Source organism: Triticum aestivum, chromosome 1A (genome assembly GCF_018294505.1).
Source record: "Triticum aestivum cultivar Chinese Spring chromosome 1A, IWGSC CS RefSeq v2.1, whole genome shotgun sequence".
Classification (NCBI taxonomy): domain Eukaryota; kingdom Viridiplantae; phylum Streptophyta; class Magnoliopsida; order Poales; family Poaceae; genus Triticum; species Triticum aestivum.
This window is the reverse complement of record NC_057794.1, coordinates 484,777,558-484,784,703: the sequence shown is the minus strand read 5'-3', so window position 1 is coordinate 484,784,703 and position 7,146 is coordinate 484,777,558. Positions and strand designations below refer to the sequence as shown.

At 50.7% G+C, this 7,146-nt stretch overlaps 1 pseudogene; it reads left to right on the top strand.

Annotated features, from left to right (window-relative positions):
* The first annotated feature begins 4,170 nt into the window (after nt 1-4,170).
* LOC123059224 (uncharacterized acetyltransferase At3g50280-like) lies at nt 4,171-6,019 on the top strand (annotated as a pseudogene).
* Nucleotides 6,020-7,146: the final 1,127 nt, after the last annotated feature.

Below are 7,146 nucleotides of genomic sequence, written 5' to 3'. Positions count from 1 at the left end.
TTCCGGCGGGGTCCGACGACGGCGCGTGGCGATGCGGGGCCGGCGTCGAGCACGTCGGGCGGCGGGGAGGAGATGAGGAGGCGGCCGGCGAAGCGGCATTCCAGGCGGCGTGGGGCGGCGTGGCGACGGACGAGGGCGAGATGGAGGCGACGGGTGACGGCGTCGGGCGGGGGTCCGTCGAGGAGAAGGCGAGGGGGTGGCCGTGCTCGGCGCCGCTGGGTGGCGAGGACGAGGCGACGGGGTCCGAGCGCCGTAGGGAGGTTCGTCTCCCCGATCCCGATCTAGATCGGGGAAGGGAAGAGGGGCGTGGGGTCGTGGGGAGGGGGGGAGAGGAGTGGGGGTGTGGGTGGTTAGGGTTTGCGGGGGGGGGGTGAGGGGATAAGGTGTGGCCGGTTGGGCCAGGGGGAGCTGGGCCGGCCTGGTAGGTCGTGGCCCAGTTGGGCCGGTGGCCTGCTGGGCCGGAGCCCCGGGGGTTTCTTTTCCTTTTTTTGTTTGTTTTTCTCTTTTGTATTTTCTTTCTTTTATTTTTTTATGTCTTAATTCAAGTTAAAATATTTATGCATTTTATAAAACTGTGTCCTCTACACCATAATTATCTATGTAATATTTAGTACAAACCGAAGATTTTTATTTTAATGTTTGAAAACTTTTATTGTTTGACTTAAATTCAAAATTTGAATTTGAATCAGTTTCGAACTAACGCGAGATTAGCAACGGTAATTGTGGTGACGTGGCATCATTAACAGAGGTTTACTGTAGCTTAAGTATCCGGACGTCACAACGGACTCCAGATCTGAGCTCCCGAAGAAGAACAGGAGGTGGCGGCGGCTCCGTCTCGTGAAACACGATAGTTCTTCCTCTCTTATTTCTTCTCCACGAAAGTGAATTTATGTGATTGGAATTAGGGTAATATGGGCCACCAGGGGCCCACACAACACCAGGGCGCGCCCCAGGGGGCGCCCAGGTGTTGTGTGTGCACCCTGGTGCCCCTCTCCGGTGGTTCTTTGCTCCAATATTTCTTATTAATTCCATAAAAATCTCCAAAAGGTTTCAGCTCATTTGGAGAACTTTGATTTCTGCACAAAAACAACACCATGGTAATTCTGCTGAAAATAGCATTAGTCCGGGTTAGTTTCATTCAAATCATGCAAATTAGAGTCCAAAACAAGAGCAAAAGTGTTTGGAAAAGTAGATACGACAGAGACATATCAATCCCCATCCCTCCCCTCGTCTTCAACATGCGACCGTATCTCCCACCTTCCTCTCTCTCTCCCCCGCTGCTTTAGCCTTTGCGCCGTCAAGTCGAACATCACACCCTGAATCAAATCCGCTACTCGCCCTCGTGCTCTGATTCTCTCCTTGCCTTTTTCTTCCTCCTCTGCTCCCGGCATCAAAATGGTGCAGTTGGACGCCGACGATGGGACTATGTGCTCCTACTGTTGAGGTGTTTGTGCAGCCGGGGAGACGCCCATGATAGGGTTGTTGCTTCTACTACGACGACATCCAGGATGGGGTTTTTGTTTTTCTGCTGCAACGGTCACGGCGCTGCTATAACCGGCACCCGTGCACGAGCACACGACTGCCTGATGCTACAATCACCAGTGCGTTTTGCTGGAACTAGTGATGCGATTTGCTGGAACCATGAGTCGACAGTGCTAGAAAGAATACCAAGACACGACCAATATTAGAACAACACTGCGTTTTTTGCTACAACTAGCTGCTGGAACCATTGTTCCTCAGAGCTACAACTATTTGCAGCGGTGTTGCAATGGGGTGCGGTAGCACGACGGCAATACTGGAGACAGCTCCTTGATTTGCTGGAACCAACGTTTCTATGAGCTACAACAGGCATGTGGTGGTGCTTTAACGGGGGCGCGGCGCGGCAATAATGCCGGAACCAGCAAGATGATTTACTGGAAGCGATGTCCCCGAGAGCTGCAACGACCCACAGTAGTGTTGCGGCGGGGCGGACGTTGCGTTGATAAATGCTGGAACCGGTGTGACCTAGTGCTGCAACCAACGACACAGGAAGCTTTGACGGTCCGTGGTAGTGCTCCGATTAAGGCTGCGACGAGCAGGCTAGGAGCGACGAATTTGCTACAACCGGCTTGGATGCAACTGCGACTTGGCCGGCCGGTCGAGAGATGGGGCGACGCAGGTGTGCCGGCCAGCGACGAGGAACATGGGGAGATGGGCGAGATGCGGCTAGTGGCTGTGGCCGCTAGCTGTTATTGCTACCGCTGGAGTTGGGTGCGGCATGATGGGCGAGATGTGCACAACGTCTCAGCGCAGAGTTTTTTTTCTCACGAACTTAAGCTAGAAAAACGGCGCGTGACAAGAAATCAAATGGTCATGCTCGCTCCAAATCAACGGTTGCGCGGCAACCGGGCCGGTCGACCGGAGCAAAAACGGGTCTGCCAACCGGCGCCTAGTAGTGCCCTATTGGGAAACCGTTGGAGATGCCCTATCAAATCAACCTCCTCATCTACTATTGACCAAATCGCTCTATGACTCTATCTTCCTAAGGTGTTGTCGCACATTGTCTATTTTAAAATAGGTTTGCTAAGTCTCAGTCGACTGAGACTTGGTTATGTCTCAGTCGATGCTATATTCGTTTGCTCTTGCGTGAAGATCCGAGCAAAATTTTCTTTTTAGTTTTTCTTTTTTCTTCTTATATACTATGTAATTTGACCTAGAATTGATTGAATCTCAGTCGAGTCAGACCTAGCCACACACATTTAAAAGATGTAACGGACAAAATATTACATGTTGTGTGTATCCTCTATGGATAATGGATGGCATAGAAGATTTGGACGCCCACAAAGCCCCATCATGGGTTTGCTTCCGATTTACGTGAAAAATGGCGCCTGAACCGTTGAGTGGACAAGTACAATACCGCATTGCACGGCAAAACGCGTCTGGACCGCGCGATCCAGACGGATGGGACAGGTTGAGGGTCCGCATCGAAGGCGCCCTAATGAACTTGATGGCTTACATCGTGTCACATGCTTGCAATTCGACCTCGTGAATTTGGATTTTGCTCCTCTCCACAAGCTCAAGATAGCATACAATACTTTCTTGACAACATTTGCTACAAATTAACCGATGGGTTAGCTACAGCCTACAACCACAGCTAGCAAGTTTCAGTACAGCAATCCTATTTCTACAATCGTGTCCTGTACCCATCAACATGTTTCTCCTGATTTAGTAAGCCTCGTCATGTCGACTACACGGATGCAGCTCTGAACTGACTGCATATGACTACAGGACAACATTAATTCTAACATCATGTGCTTGATTTTCTAGGCAATTCGATTTGGAAACGGAGGCAATATGTCAGGTTGAATTCAATTACAACCGTACTCTAGATCTATTGATGAATTTCGAGTATTGCGTACGACTACATATGACAAGAAAGCATGTTGGATGTCCATGAAATGTCCATCCGCAGATCCAGTGAAGGAGTATGCGCATTTAGTGTTCTATCAGGTGATCCTGGATTATCCCACTTAGTGAAAGTCGTACTAGATTTTACCCCATTTAACAGAAGTATTACTAGAAAATTTGTCCACAAGATGAATAATTTTATCCCACTTAGTGAAAGTCGCTGGTTGGTGATCAACGGATGGACAATTTTATCCCACTGTGAAAACTTGTCGATAGCGAATGAATATGTTCACAGTAGTATCATTTAGTTTACAATGATACTGAAAAATTTGACCTTTAAAGATGCATGTCGATAGCGATGCGGCAAATGGATGATCATTGTGTTACGACTCTTCCAGTTATATGCCCAAGGAGGCGGGGGGCCTGGGGGATGGGGCATCTCCAACGGGGACACCAAAATATTCTCAAATATTTGGACCGGACTATCTGGACACTTTTAGCAAATTTGAGAAACATGGTTGGATGATTTGCGGATTATCGGTGGAACATTCGCGGGTGAAAATTCGGTGATCCGCGTTGGAGATGCCGAGAGAGCGGTCCATATGGATGGCACGTCACTATTTCTAGCTTTGTGATTCAAGTATTTGCATATGACTGGACTTAAAAAAAAGTACTTCCTCTGTAAAGAAATATAATTTCAGAGGGATTTTTTTTGTCCGCGAAACTTACTGAGGGAGTACATATAACTACAGGACCAGAAAGCATGTTGGATGGTCCATCGGGTGTCGCATCAGCAATTCAGCAGATCCAGTGAACGAGCATGGACATGGAAGAAGCAGGAGGCGCCGCTGGCGCCGTCCGGACCGTGTCCCGGCGACTGGTCCGGCCGTCGATCGGCGACGCGCCGCCGCCGGAGGACATCCACCTCACGCCGTGGGACCTCCGCTTGATCAGCGTCGACTACATCCAGAAGGGCCTCCTCCTGCCCGCGCCTCCCGCCGGCGGCGACCGCTTCGTCGGCACCCTCGCGTCGTCCCTGGCGCGCGCCCTGGGCAGGTACTACCACTTGGCCGGCCGTCTCGCCGTCGAGGAGCGGGGCGACGGGACCGTCAACGTCAGGCTGCGCTGCACCGGGGAGGGCGCCGAGCTCGTCCACGCGACGGCGCCCGGCGTCGCCGTCGTGGACATCGCCGGCTCGGTGTACACCCCGTCGTCGATAGTCCGGGCCTTGTTCCCGTTGAACGGGGTGCTTGGCGCAGACGCGGCCGTCGATTCGCTCCCCGTGCTATCGGCGCAGGTCACCGAGCTCGCCGACGGCATCTTCATCGGCGTGTCGCTGAACCACTCCGTCGGCGACGGCTTCGTCTTTTGGGAGTTCTTGAACGCTTGGTCGGAGATCAACCGGGGAGGAAGACCAACCAGCGACCTAGGCGAGATCTCCGCGCGGGTGCACCGGAGGTGGTTCACTGATGCCAGCCCCGTGCCGATCCCCCTGCCTTTCAGCAAGCTGCAACACGTCGTCCGGAGGTTCGATCCCCCGATTATGCAAGAGTGTTTCTTCACCTTCTCCGCCGCGAACGTCAGGGAGCTCAAGGCGAGGGCGAACGACGAGATGGCCGGCACGGCCACCGCCACCATCTCCTCCCTTCAGGCCCTGCTCGCGCACCTATGGCGGGCGGTGTCCCGAGCGCGGCGCCTCCCGCCGGGGCAGGAGACGTCCTACACCCTGGCCGTCGGATGCAGAGGGCGCGTGAGCGGCATACCGCCGGGATACATGGGCAACGCGCTAGTGCCCGCGAAGGCGAGCTGCACGGTCGGCGAGGTACTGGGCAAGGGGCTGGGCTGGACGGCGTGGCAGCTGAACCGCGCCATCGCGTCGTTCGACGAGGAGGCCATGAGGGAGTGGCTGGAGAGCTGGGCCAGGGAGCCGCAGTTCCGGTACTTTGGGAGCCTTATGTCCGGAGGCGCGGCGCTGATCACCGGGAGCTCGCCGTGGTTTGACATGTTTGGGAACGACTTTGGGTGGGGGAAGCCGGCCGCCGTGCGTAGCGGCCGCGAGGGCAAGATGGACGGGAAGGCGACGGTGTACCAGGGGCCAGAGCGGGGAGGGAGCATATCGCTGGAGGTGTGCATCGCCTGACGCGATGGAGAGGCTCGTCGCCGACGAGGCGTTCATGGGCGCCGTCACGATGTTGCCGGCCAAACATGGGTGATCAAATTCTAGCTACTCTTATTGGCCATTTTCCCAATGCATCATCGATCATCTCCGGTCTCGTCGTTCAACAATCTCGCTCTAATCATGGAAATTTTTGTCTGATCCAGACAGAAGCAAGTGCTCGCAGCGAGGTTATTGCAAGAATAAGAGCTGTTATTTGTTTGAGTTTTCTTCTTTATGGATCATTGCAATGACCTATACATGCATGTTGTCGGAAGAAACGAATGTTGTGCTCCTAGTTCAACTTCAGTAACGTGTTAGGACCTAGGAGTGCATTGTGTATAAGTGAATAGGAAAGCTAATTTTGCAAGAATTTGTTGATCAAATGAGCACCTAGCGTGAATGCCTATCCGAACATAAAAATTGTTGATCGGATCAGATGTTGTTGCTCGCAAACGGCTCAGCCGAGGGGTTCAATAGTTTGTTTTCATTGCTTCGTTTTTCTTTTCTCCATCCGTCTTGGCATAGTTTTGGTCTTGTGTGATTTTGCTATTTGCTGATGTGATCGTTTGTGTGTGTGCTTTGTGTTGGCTGTGTGCATCCTAATTATGCAGAGGCTAGGTATGTACTTATTATGGTGAACTAGAAGTTTGTCGAGAAGGGCTGGATTTGACGTTGCAATGATCCCTGCTCCCGATAATTTTGGAATCTGATAGTGCGGTCAATGAGATTTGTCGGAATTTTGATGGTGTAGATATATTGTTTGTAAAAAAATTGGTAGAACTCAGTACTTTTTAGCTGCGAGCAAGCTTCTTATGGTAGGCGGTATGATCGCACGATGATCCTGTTCAACAAAGTTGAAACCTACTCCCTTCATTCGAAAATATTTGTCTTAGGAATGATTGTATTTAGACTTATTTTGGTTATAGATACATCTATTTTATCCATTTTTAGGACAAGTATTTTCGGATAGAGGGAGTATCAAAGTAGCGGATTGTACTATACCAAATGATTAATAGATCTCTATTTACATTGCGGACGAAACTTTAGAAGTTGTATGGAAAATAATTACCCCGATTCTGTTTATTTAAAAATGCGCCTGCCCGCAAATGACTCTGTGGTTTCATTAAATACGATAACTTGATATTGCAATCATTTTCGCTTTTCGAGTTCAACAATTTGTGGCGAGAGTGTGTGATAATTAAACAAGAAGAAAAGAGCACATTCTTCGTCCTTGACGTTATTTACCAGAAAGGCCAGAGCGTGTTTCACTAAGATGGGGAAAACAAAATAGTACAAGAACTATTCACAGGAGAAAATAGAAAGAGGAGAAAAACTCCCACACATGACTACATCACGGGCATAAAGGCCAGCCCAACTTGCTCAAGGTCTTCCTTGAAGTTAAGATTGCAATGTGAAGCACAATTTGGAAGGTGTCAGTGAAGATCCGCCTATTCCCCTTATCACGAACGTTCCGCGAGACATAGGTAACGTATTGCAGTATCAAGGTCAGAGCTTGTTTCACAATTGGGCTTCAAATTGTAAAAAAAAAATATATAAGGACGAAGAATGTGCTCTTTTCCCGATCCTAGTGAAACAAGCTC